Source organism: Clinocottus analis, unplaced genomic scaffold (genome assembly GCF_023055335.1).
Source record: "Clinocottus analis isolate CAN_PGR_092001 unplaced genomic scaffold, fCliAna1.0.p SCAF_7, whole genome shotgun sequence".
Taxonomy (NCBI): domain Eukaryota; kingdom Metazoa; phylum Chordata; class Actinopteri; order Perciformes; family Cottidae; genus Clinocottus; species Clinocottus analis.
Genome location: NW_027176229.1, coordinates 13,022,434 through 13,035,890, shown reverse-complemented (window position 1 = coordinate 13,035,890; position 13,457 = coordinate 13,022,434). Strand labels below are relative to the sequence as shown.

The window sequence follows — 13,457 nt, the reverse complement described above, 5'->3', positions numbered from 1 at the left end:
TCACTAACTATGAGGAGTACTTTGCATAACTACATGACTACAAGGGGTGTAAGTATGTTACTTTATTGTCGACGTTGTCTTACCTGCCAGTAAATGAACAAACAACTTCGAGTCGACTTTTGTTATCAGCTTTCTGGCGCGGTGTCGTATTACATATGACCACTAGGAGGCGCTGACGTCCAATATGTTCAATGTAACTTTACCTGAGTGAAATTCGATAACCCCTGAGTCGAAAAAGAGGTTTAAATCGATTTATGGACACATTCGGTCAATATTAATCGGCTAGTCAGCTTTATTGTAGCGTAGAGTGCTGCATTACAACGGGGTAGCGACGTAACTTCAGGTCTAACAAATGGGGTTTTCAGTCTTCTATCCATCCGGGGTAGATCACCGTGACGTATGACGCACATCTGACCTGCTGCGGACTTGCTCTGGTTAGGTTATGTGTGAGATTTAAAAAAGCATTGCAACCGACCGGTCAAAGCTCCGTGGATCCCCAGATAATAGTACAACACCGGTTTAACTGCTAAATGCATCGAGAGCCTGAAAGATATATCTGACTAATCACATATGTGTACTCCATGAAGTGAATGTGCTGCAGATGTATTAAGTCATGTCTGATAATACTTCAGCCATATTATTTAAGCTACATACCCAGCGGTGTGAAACGGATTTTGGAGCGGATTCAAAATTGAATATGTAAATCTAAAATGAAGGATATATATTTAAGAAAATGTTCTACTTCAATCCATATTGGTGTGAGCTATAATAAAAGAAAAACATCATTTGGTATACTCACTGCATGCAACACCCACCTGTAGTAACGGGGTGGTCCAGCAACAGCACAATCCAAATGGCATGTATTTACCACAAAATCAGTATATTATCATATATTAAAGTATGTGTGTCAGGTTTTAGAGCTGCAGCTGTGTGTGTGTGTGTGTGTGTGTGTGTGTGTGTGTGTGTGTGTGTGTGTGTGTGTGTGTGTGTGTGTGTGTGTGTGTGTGTGTGTGTGTGTGTGTGTGTTGCAGTGTTACATCGTCGTGCAGACTGTAGGCTTTGCCTGCAATTGCTTCAGGCACTTGTTTGCTGGGTGATTATAGGATATGAAAGGTACCCAGATTAACATCTTGAATTATGTTTTTATTTTCATTTCTTATTCGCCCCAAACTTTCATATTGTCTGGGTACCAGCTGAAAGGCTAAAACATAGTCATACAAATCCTAATTTAGCCAAGGGAATGAGTAAAGAATACGTTTAAGAAATATATTAACTTAACAGAATATGCTAATGTCAATATAATTCGATCTATCCGTGCTTGTAGGGCAGTTATAAATTGATTAATTTACATATGAAAACAGTCAGTGATATTTTTGCACAACTGCTCTGTGGTTTTGCTCGCTTTTAAAATGTTTATGCAAAAGCTGTTGGTCAAATTTAATAATGAGACTAAAGCAATTATAGAAATTACACAGTGGATATCAACACAGAGAGAAACACAGTGCATCATACTGATATGTTGATTTTGAGATGGAGGTGATCCCAAATTCTAATTTCTATAAATCCTCCTGTTACCCAGCACCACCCCCTTTGTTTAACATAAAATATCCACCCACATTGGATTGTGTGGTTGCCATAGTTACGAAACCGAAAACTTTGGGTTGCATCATCAGCGCTTCGTTATAATCCTCCCATGTGCGCTCAAGTACAATTTCTCACTGTCACAGCCATTAAAACACACCAACAGCAGACAAACAACCTTAATCACTCGCAAATATATGAATGCTTTTTGTCTCACACAATGTCTTTTTGTGCGCGCACACTCTCTCACACACACACACACACACACACACATATATATATATATATATATATATATATATATATATATATATATATATATATATATATATATATATATATATATATATATATATATATATATAAACGTGCACACAAATATGCAAACATGAGAAAGCTGTCCACTTGAGCAAACATCATAAGAGTATATAATGTTATTAAGCTTAATAAAATGGTCCAACACAAAAAAAATAAAACACACCCTTTGAGCTCAGATCAAGTCTGTAAGTAACTTTACTTAGAAAGGTTTTTTAATTGGCTGTCTGATTAGTGGAATCCTTTTTTCTGGAGTTGTGTCGTGTCAAGCTCTAACAAGTTAGAGAGCAGAAAGAAGGAAAAAGAGAAAACCATTCCCCTGCAAACGGATACTGTAGCTGAAGGAACAAAATGCTTGACAAAATTGCTCATTTAGTTTGTTATCTCCGACGATACTCAATGGTTGACTCTTTTGCTGGTGTATCTCTTCTCTTAAGAAAAACAAAAATAACAAATGCTTTGATTTTAAAAGATGAAGTGTTGTATTGCATCTCCACCACAAAGAAACCCAGAAGTCTGTGATGTAATTGTTTCAATCCTTTTTAAATGAACAAATTGATCTCGTGGCACACATTCATTTCAAGCTGAACGCCAATTTATCTAACTTTTATATTTCAATTGCTGAGGTCAAGTCTAAGTTTTTAAGTCCTTGCACCTAAAAATGTCTCCACAGGATGTGTCATTGACAAAAAAAAAAGTCCCTTTCTGACAGTCAGAAAAAAACTGCTTTGACTAAACATAAATCTTTGCACTGGAGAATCTTGGCAAAACTGTGAGCCACAAGTACAACGTACAGAACCATTTAATGTTTTCAGACTAAAAGTCTGAATGCAACCACTTTAATTTCACAAGTGTTTTGATTTTAGTGCGTGTTTATGTACTGTATAGAATTTAAAGAAGGCCTTAAAGCCTTGTCACCTTAATACACTCGTACTTAAAATTCAAGAGTGAACACATTTTGTCAGATTGTAAACTTATTTTTACTTTTAAATGTTGGTAATAAATTACATGACTAAGCATCTATCTGAAAAGAATTAGGAGCAGTGAAATCAGCTGTTCAGACAATTTTGCATAAATTAAATTGTTTTTTTACAGGCATAATTATGAATTTATTCTAAAACCAACACGTTTTTTTCTCATCCATTGTCTGTGTATTATGTTGAAGATCCTGGAGAAAAAGGGAAGTGTGTTTCCTACCTTCAGCTCTATGCACAGGGGGGTCAGAACTCTTCTTGTGTGAGAATTCCTCGTCATTTTCTTCTGGATGAAAAAATCAGGGAGAGAAAAGAAAGCAATAAAATATATATATTGTACTATACAATCCAAATGACTTGCAATTAAACCCTCAGCAGTTAATTACATTTTAATTGCTTTTCAAATCTTTGAAATCATACTTTAAATGAAAATGTTTGACTCTAACTTCATAATGTTCTTACATTTGTGCCATTCTTTTACAAAGTAGTGATAAAGGTTTTAATTTCTATAGGTGCGGTTTTATGTCTGCAGTCGATTTCATGTCTCGTTCCAAGGAGCCGTTGGTTTCACAGCTTTCACACAAAGCATGATGCAATGTGTTGAAAACCTGCAGCTTGTGTGACACACTCACTCTATTCCTTTCTAACAGAAAAGCCAGGTGATATGAAGTTAAAAATAATTGTATTCAATGTTTTCAAGGCTAAAGGGTAGGTCCTCTTTGTTGATGTTCTAGCCAGCAGGATGTTTCTGGTTTAACAAATTCTCCTCCTGAACTTTGCCTGAATGCTTTTTATTCTCAGACTGCCTTGGGTTAAGGGGTTATGAAAATGCTCCAACCTCAGTTTATTACAAGTATTACCTACACACCTAATTAGTGTTTCCAAATCACTTAGAAAGGAGGCAAACCACAGAACAGATAACGATAAACATAATTATAAACATGCTGAAAACACACACACGTTTCTTTTTTATTGAAATATACTCTCTCCTTATTTGATTTAATACATCTGTTTATTTACAGATCAGATTTCCAAGGAATTTGGATTTATTTCTATGGTACGGATTATCCCACTCCTGCTAGGAATCTCTTTTCTCATCTGTGTCATGGCCATATATTATCAGCAGCACAGTGGGGAACATCCTGATGATAACAGCACATATAGATACAGGAGGCATACAATTGCAAAACATTATTAACTAAGTTAATGCATAAATGCAGTTCTAATTTATGTTTCTTAAACTAACCATTTCCTGAAAAAAAAATATCACTCGGTGTTCAGTGAGTGAGAGCGAAATTGTATCCTTTTAGGAGTTACTCTATAATCATTGGTACATGGCAGGAGGCATGCGTGAGAGAATCCAGCACAGTTTCAGCTCTTACTGGTTTTCCCCTTCAAAAGATCTAACCATCAACTTCTCGAGCTCCCAGACTTGAGCAAGCTGAACTGTTCGTTGCTCTCCTGACTTCACTTTTTCCACCTACTCGTCATGTTCTATCATCTATAGTGGTTCACACTCCCCATTCATCCATTCCTCCATATTTGTTTTTAATTTATTCAGCTGTGAGTGCCAGACCCAGAGTCCACCTCACTCAAATGAGCAAATCAATGCAGGAAATTTGTGTAATGAATTCTGGATCTGGTTTTGTCCTTGAACATGGAATGGCCCACTAAGTGGCCCATTCGAGGCTTTCCTTCATCTCTGTATTTATATTTTCCTAATCAGACATCACACTTTTTTTTTTTAAACACTTTACTGTAAAATTATGCAAAAGGAGAGTACATCTCCCTCCTTCTCATCCCCATTCTCCCCCTTCACAACCAACAGGTCAAGTGATAAAAATAACAATATAGCTTTTTTATCAAATACCAGCAGAAATCTGTTGGAAATAAAAAATAAAGTTTATCCATAAAAAGGGATAAACTACGAGGGCCGCTATGTTTACCCCATTGATAATTAGCCTCCGTCTCCTCTCACATCCTAACTAATTACTGCTTCCTCTCTGTGCGACAGAAAGGTTGGGGATGCATTTTTAAGCAGGCTGATGCCATCAATAATTCACGCACAGCATCCATAGACAATATGTGCGTTTCTGTGCCCGAATTAAAACATTTCTATCAAGTATTCAAATACTGGCGTCTTAACACTGGTAAAAGATAAAGAGATCTGCTGAATCAACACTGAAGCTACAGCATTTTAAATTTGTGAGCTATCATTTTTCATCTGAAAAATCAATGAACCGATGGTAAGATTAGAAGCATTATTTGTCTCCTGTTGTTTCAACCTTTCCGCAGCTGTCTGTAATAACTGACAAGCTATAATAGAAAATAAGCCAAAAGCAAATACAGTCTCCTGTAGATTGGTACCAAAACGGTCCTTAGTGCTGCTGAAACACAACAGCACTAACACAACACATGTTGACAACAGTCTGAATGTCAGGCAGCAAACCCATGATGCTCTCAATACGCTCACAAGATGATACATTGGTGAATTTTTGAGCATGTGTGAATTTGATTGACTCACTAGTGCTTGCCCTCTTTCTAAGCCACACACACACACACACACACACACACACACACACACACACACACACACACACGCACAACTGAGGGACAGCTCATCACTATCTAAATGACAGAAACAGACTAATGACAGAAGAGACCAAAGCACACTCTCACACACGCACACGCACACGCACACACACACACACACACACACACACACACACACACACACACACACACACGCACAATATTCAATGACAATGCTGCTGAGTGAGGACTATCAGGTCAAGTCCGAATCTTCTGTCTTCAGCCACTTTTGTATAAAACTATTATTGCCCCCCAAATGAGGCAGAAATGCTGTTGTGCTGTAGTTGTTCGAGGTGTGATGGAGAAATCGAACATCACATATGACGAAAAGTAAGAAGGCAATCTCTGTGGGCAGGGAATCCTCTGCCCACAGAGAGATTCTTGTGCTGAAGAAATGTGCTAAATCCATGTTTTATCAGACTAACAGGGATCAGGCCATTGTGGATGATTTATACATATAGAGCATATGGTTGCTTCAGAGTCCAACGACCAACAGATGGAGGCGCAAAGCAAGAAAGAGAGAGAATATGGGAAGACAACTATCATTAATTTAGCACCCCATCAGCCGACCACTTCTCAGCATTCATCTGTTAGCACAGCTTACATAATGCATTTTTTATTATCACCCAATAAATGTTCAACACATGAAAAATGATCCATAAAAATGTAGTTATTTGCCAAATCTGTGTCCTCGTTTCCACTATTTTTCCCCAACTATGATTTCATCGCACTTTCTGTTAATGTTTTACATCATCATTATAATTGGCTCTTGTACCATATTTCTTTACACACTTAGCCTAAGCCTTATCTCCAAGAGAGCATTCAAATTCAAAATGGCCGATGTCTTACCAGTCTGAAGGTCTCTGAGTCACCTTTGGAAATCACTTTCCTTTTCGCCAACCTTGAGTCTTCTGAATTCTCTTCTGAGCAAAGGTCCCTTTTTCCTTGGAAAAAACAAAACTTTGAACAGAAAAGTGGAGCGCTGTCTCAACCAGATGAGGAAGGAGATGAAAAGCCAGATGATTGGAAGAAGAGAGAAACGATCGCTGAGAGAAGATGGCTGGCTCCAGGAGTCAGAAGCCACAGGTGGGCAAGACGTCCCTCTGCTAGAGGTGGCGTGTTGGAGGACAGAGCATGACGCAGCCAGAGTATGTATGTATGTGTGTGTGTGTGTGTGTGTGTGTGTGTGTGTGTGTGTGTGTGTGTCTGTCTGTCTGTCTGTCTGTCAATATCTACTCAAACACATCTGGAGGTCCAGGAGAAAAGCTGGGATGGCGATGAGGATCCAGATTTTCCACAATAATCTCGTTACATCCTCAACACCAAAATAGGCCAACCCTTCTACCAAATATTATGATGAGGCACTGTAATAGTCATAAAACTCTTGCAAGTTTGTTCACGTGCTTGTTATGGCAAGCCTTGTATGTGTTTGAGCTTCAAAAGTCTGAAAAAGAACAAAATAGGATTTCTTCTCGTTTTGCAGCTCTATGCAAAACAGTTCTTATCTGGCAGGCATGACATGTCCAAGGTGATAAAAATGAAGCAATGGCATCCCTTTTCCATCAATGACATGGCTCGTCTCCTCTGCTCTTCCTCATAAGCCGATTAGTCTGTGCGTCGTTTCCTGTGATAAGTTGGTGATGCCTCGTGTTTCAGCAGGAGCAGAGTGAAAGTGAATGAAAATGGGGGTGCTCAGTTCCTGCAGATCTGGCTGCTCTCTGGACCTAATGGACATGTGGCAGGTGGAACGTCATCAACACAACCACCCCGGTCTCTCTTAAGGTCTGCAGGGTGGGAGACTCAGTGTGCATGTCACCCCCGGTGATTCAGACCCTTTGAGCATCTTACAGGGTAGGTTGCTAGGTGAGGCGGTTATGATGCCCACCCTAAATCCCTCACCCTCCCCACAACACCACATGACCACACACACACACACACACACACACACACACACACACACACACACACACACACACACACACACACACACTGAAGGGAAGAGGGTTAATGTTAGCAAATAAAGAAAAGTAAACAGCGGGTGGCTAACGAGAGCTAATTTAGTTTGGTGCTCTGCTATGAATTAATGAAGAGATCACTTGGATGCCACAGCAACAGATGGGAGGAGCAGTTGTGTAGGACGACAGTGAGGGGCCCCTGTCAAGCCGCTGATCAATTTAGGGCCCTGACATGCCTCTCTGTTGTCTGGAAACATGAGCATGACATAACGTCTCACTGGTGGCTCACTGGTATTCATCCATAACAAATCTACTTTCCTTCTTTTATGTCTCTTTCCAGTATCTTTCATCCCTAGTTTTTTTTTGTTGGTATTACCTCCCTTCCCCCACCCCTCTTCCTGCCAAGCTTTGCATTTCCATCCATTCTCAAGACTCCTCTCCGCTCTCCCTTAGTTCCTTCTCCCGTCATGGCCTGTCTGCCCCGATGCAGCTCTGAGATTGCTAAGTGGCTCATCCAATTGTTGCCTGTCACATCAGGTATAAACTGGTTCTGATCAGGGTTTCAGTCATTTACACACCACTCCATCATGCCACTGTGTGTACCTGCTGCATACACACACATTTGCTGTGCATACACACAATGAACATAATCTTCCTCAAGCTTGAATTGAATACATACATGCTCACATCAGAGAGGAAAGACAGGTTGAAGAAAAGAGGGCGTGAGCAAGATAAAGCAATTAAAATACTTAGTGTCTTAGACAACAGCACCACATAACAGCACGACAATTAGGAAATCAATTACCTTACTTTGAATGGCAGTAAGTGGGTGGTTCTTTTTAACAAACTTGTTATAGCAAATAGTCCATGTAAGGTGCAAATAAGAAGAGACAATAATTGTGGGAAAGGAGCTAGATGATTAGATAGAGAAGGTAGAGAGGGAGATGAATAGTGTGGACAGAAAAGTGAAGAAATAAAGAGGACTTTAGAAGCTTGTGAGCTGAAGTTGTAAAACTAAGGTTGAGTGTTTTACATTTGCCAAAAGGTGGACACGAATTTTAACATTAAATATTGTCACTAATAAACTAAGGGGAAGGATGAAAAGGCATTGCATCTATAACTTCACCTGTGCAGCTATAGCTTTACAAAGAAAAAACACTTTTTGTGTTCACGAGGCAGAGCACGTGACAGTAGAGAACCTTTTGAAGCAGTTGTAGAAACTTGAGCCCTCATATGTATTTCCATGCTCAGTATCTCTGTGTGGTTGGATAGATGTTTTGTGTTTCATCGGCAATTGATGGGCAGGGACATTATAGACAATCGATCAACACTGTGCAAAAGCAGAAATGGTATGGCCTTTCCCTTAAGGACATAGAAAATCTATATCTAATCAGAAAGTGTGGGGACGCCTTAGGGTTTTTGCTGAATTGCGAAGTTTGCGGTCCTCAATACATAGACCATAGAATCTGAAATTAATAAACTGTTTCAGGTTATAGGAGGGTGGGGACCTAAATATTGAGCAACTGCATTCCACATTGAGCCGGCCGACGGAAAAGGTTTACAGGGTAAGTAGGTTTCTCTAAACTAACTGTATTCTGGCTAATTACTGAGCTAGTGTCTCTGAGGATCTACCCTGGGATCCATGGGGAATGACATATGTTTGCGTGGTTGTGGGATCAGATGTTTCAGCGCCAGCCTGGAGCAATAGTTCTCCTCAAAGGAGCATGCCTCATTGTTTGGTCAGTTACAACAGACACAAACCTGCTACAGTTTCTCTCTGGAAAAATTATTATCTTGGTTTAGTAACCACACTCCATGTCTCAACTTGATTTGAACAGCCAATTGGTTTCACAACAAGAATTAGATTAGTTGGATATTGAGGTAGGCAGCATGGGGCATTATTGCTGCCATCATTATCCTCATTTTCAGTCATCAGGCACATCACGACCACCAAACACAAATAGCCGCACACTTCCATGGATGGCCGAATACGAGCAGATTGTGTTCAAACCAGTGAGCATCCGCAGCAAAACACTCCAGTAGGGCCTCAGCAAAAATGCATAACTGTGATTCTGTTAAAAGCAGCACATTTAGCCTCAACAGCCTCCACAATATCACTTTACAAAATTACTAAATTAAAGGGTCTTTTAATGTTATTACACACATGAAGCAATTTAATTTGCAGTTCTTTGAATTGTCTACTGGGTCATTCTGAGCACAGAAGTTTGGCTTTAAAATCCCATGCTGGGTTTCAGCATTTAAACGTCTCACAGCCCTTTTGAGTCCCCAAACCCAACACGTAGCCACAAACTAATTGAATAAATGATTAAACTACAGAATAAGCACTTTTGACAAAAAATAACTGCATCATAATCCTTTTTTTATTGCATTTCTCTGGGCCAGATTAGCCAGAATCATGCTGTGTCGAAAGTACACGGCATACTTTCTTAGCTCTGGCTGGGACAAGTCGATAACCGTCACACCCATACCTCTTCATCGACAGGTAGATAAGGTTAACTCACTGTCTAAAGGGCTAGGGAGCTGATGAACCATTTGATGTGAAAGGGTAATTGACTATGTCTGAGCAGTGTTGTGTGTGAAGGGAGATCAGGAGACTTTAGGTGTGTGTGTTAACATAATGCTAGAAAAGATTACAGACATCATTAAAATATTTCCTCTATGACCTTAAAGCGATCCAACCCACCTCTGCACTGACTAATCAGTTCATAAAGAAGCTGTTGGTGGTCAGTTTGCTCGGGGTAGCTACTATAAGCAATCATGTTGAAGGAAGCCACCCACAAAACATATTTGGCCTCCTCCCAACTGTTTTATAGAGATAGCAAAAAGCTATGCACAGCATGATTGCATTACATCGTGTCCCACCTGGCCCCAGATAGCCACTCTTACAGTCATGACAAACACAGGAACCTTTTCCCAGCGTGGTCACAGGTGGTCCACGACACCTTCCCTGCATGACCAGGAAATCGAGGCCTGGACCTCAGTCCAGATATGGACACGTAATCAAAAGCTCCCACTGAGCCCATCTTGCGTGTCTTTGTATGCCACTTCTCTGCTGTTACTGTGACATTAAGGAGACAGGAGATTTACATTACTTCTCAGGGCAGAGAGGACACCGGGAGAGGGGCTGCCATGGAAACGGACCCCTGCACTGCTGTCAAAATGGTTTAATTATTCAGGACCACCATCACCGCACATCAGCAGGGAATTTACTGGAACCGCTGAACCAATTGAATAGTGAGATTAAAGAATTATACAATGTGGAAACCTTTGGGGAATCCAGATAAATTTACCTCCAATATACTAAACTGTTGGGTGACAAAGCTCCTGGGTGGACTGAGCTAATGAGTATTTGTTGCTACTCACACACACACAATTCATTTCTATGCAAATATGCTCCTGATCAGAGCAGTAATTCACTAATCAAAGGCAGATAGGACGCTATTCTTTCTAATGACAATGCTCATGTTAGTTTTTGGCAGAGGCATCTATTGCTTTAAATATAAATTCAGTCAAGACCAGAACCTGACTTCCCATAATATATATATTTTTTATGGTCTAGAAATGTAAAATAAATATACTACAAACCTGGTTAAAGCTCGCTGGTGAGACAGTAATGGAATTAACGTGTTATCCCACATAAAAAAGGTTGTAGCTTTCCATGGTGAATAAATCCTCCAAACTAACAACAGTAACGCTAAAACTAGCCTAGCTTTGCATTTATTGCCACCTCAGATTTTAACTTGAGTCGTTTGCGATCTTGAGTGATTAAGCTACTTTTAAAATCACACAATTCAAATTGTCTAAATTAGTTTATTATATTTTGAGGATATTATTAACAAGTGATGATTTAAGAAACTAAAGAACACATTTTGCATGTTGATACTTTTCCTCTCATATTCAGTTTTTCCAAATGCAGAGTGCTGTCATTTTGTTAACCTGTTTGAATTTTGCTATATTAATGATAACAGAGTATAAAAGATAGTAAATGAGGCCACTGCGTTGTATTACAATTTACAGCGCATAGCTGAAGGCTACCGCCTACAATCCAGCACACACACGTTTCTGCAATGTGATATTTTAGCCTTGGCATTTCTCTAATTGTATTTGCACAGTTGTAAAGCATGCTCAGTCCACCCATAATCAAAGGATTAAAAAAAACAAACATACATACATATATCTATAGATATATATATATATATATATCTATATATCTATAGATATAGATATATATAGATATAGATATATATATATATATAGATATATATATATATATATATATCTATAGATATATATATATATATCTATAGATATATATATCTATAGATATATATCTATATATATATATATATATATATATATATATATATATATATATAAATCACATATATATATATAGATATATATGCACACACACTACCATTGAAAAGGTTGGGGGTCACCCAGACAAATTTTCAGTTTCTTCGCAAGTTCTCGCATAGAGTAGCCTTCATTTCTAAGAACAAGAATAGACTGGCAAGCTTCACATGAAAGTTCTCTTTTTCTGGCCATTTTGAGAGTTTAATGGAACCCACAAATGTGATGCTCCAGATACTCAACTAGCTCAAAGGAAGGCCAGTTTTATAGCTTCTCTCACCAGCAGAACTGTTTTCAGCTGTGCTAACAAATTTGCACAAGGGTTTTCTAATCATTCATGAGTCTTCTAAGGTGATTAGCAAACACAATGTACCATTAGAATACTGGAGTGATGGTTGCTTAAAATGGGCCTCTATACACCTCTGTAGATATTTCATTAAAAAAAAAAAATTGCACCTAAAATAGTCATTTACCACATTAATAATGTATGGAGTGTATTTCTGATTAATTTAATGTTATCTTCATTTAAAATCAGTGATTTTAAAAAAAGAGGACATTTCTAAGTGACCCCAAACTTTTGAACGGTAGTGTGTATACTGTAAACACACACACACACACTTACATATATGATACGTGTCTATATAGATAACCCTAAAAAACATTAGAAAATATGCGGTGGCGATGAGTATCTATCTCTCTATTACAGACACAATGAGGATGCTGCCGTGCATGCCTTTGTGTTGTCTCCTCTTACGGCAGACGCTTGGGTGTCAGAAGAAGCTGCTGTCCTCACGAGCATCGTTATGCCTGCTAACTGTGTCACACCAATCTGTGCTCTCTCATTTCCAAAATGGTGCAAAGTGTGTGGGAGCACTCAGTCTTCATGGTCAGAAACCATTTTATGGACAAGTAAATTCACTATCTGAGCCATATGGTGGGCTGTGGCCCGTGAGGATTGCACCAAATGTCTTTGAACAGTGACAGTTTTGTGAAGGCTCTTCACACACTAGCACACACAGAAACCATCCGTCTCACTTGGCTATCGGCAGCCGCAGTGAGCCTCGTGTTTATCTGGCATATGTAAACTTACGACGGACTTTATAACTGTGCCTCTCTAATAAATCCATTTCTTATTGTATCTTCTTATTTCTCATTCATAATTTAAACAATTAAAAGTAACGGCTGCACCGCAGCTCGCCATACACAATTTCTGTACATCTAACAGCTTTAAGTGGCTCTCCAGAGGCTCATTACAGTTCCCCCGTTTGGTGACAAACAGAGGAAATAAATGTTTATTTTCCAGGCAGCAGTTTGGGCAGGGGATATTGTTCGCACACCAAAAGCTAATTTAGTTGTAAATTCTGACAAAATTAAGTCAGAAGTTACATACTTTAAGACATTTTCACTTGGAATCAATGAACTATAGTCTTAATTTCGTAATCTCATGTATAAAAATGTGTATTTGTGCTAAGATGAATTTCAGCGTAGAAGATTTCTCAACAAACCTCGGCTGCCCCCAAGCGGTGAAATTGTATAAGAGCAAAAAAAGCAAACACATTGAATACAAATACTTATTTGTATTCAAATACAATTGTCTTCTTACTCCCGCTCAGTAGTAAGAAGACAATACATTAGAAGCAAAACATTTAATGTATTTTATCACGAA

The 13,457-nt window shown here is 38.9% G+C and overlaps 1 protein-coding gene across 1 annotated transcript in view; it reads right to left on the bottom strand.

Moving 5' to 3' along the window:
- Positions 1-144, bottom strand: part of trpm3 (transient receptor potential cation channel, subfamily M, member 3) — a 121,540-nt gene extending 121,396 nt beyond the window's left edge. Inside the window, exon 1 of the mRNA XM_068566730.1 lies at positions 84-144. The gene's annotated coding sequence lies outside the window, so the exon portion shown is untranslated. The remainder of the gene's footprint in view (positions 1-83) is intronic.
- Positions 145-13,457: the final 13,313 nt, after the last annotated feature.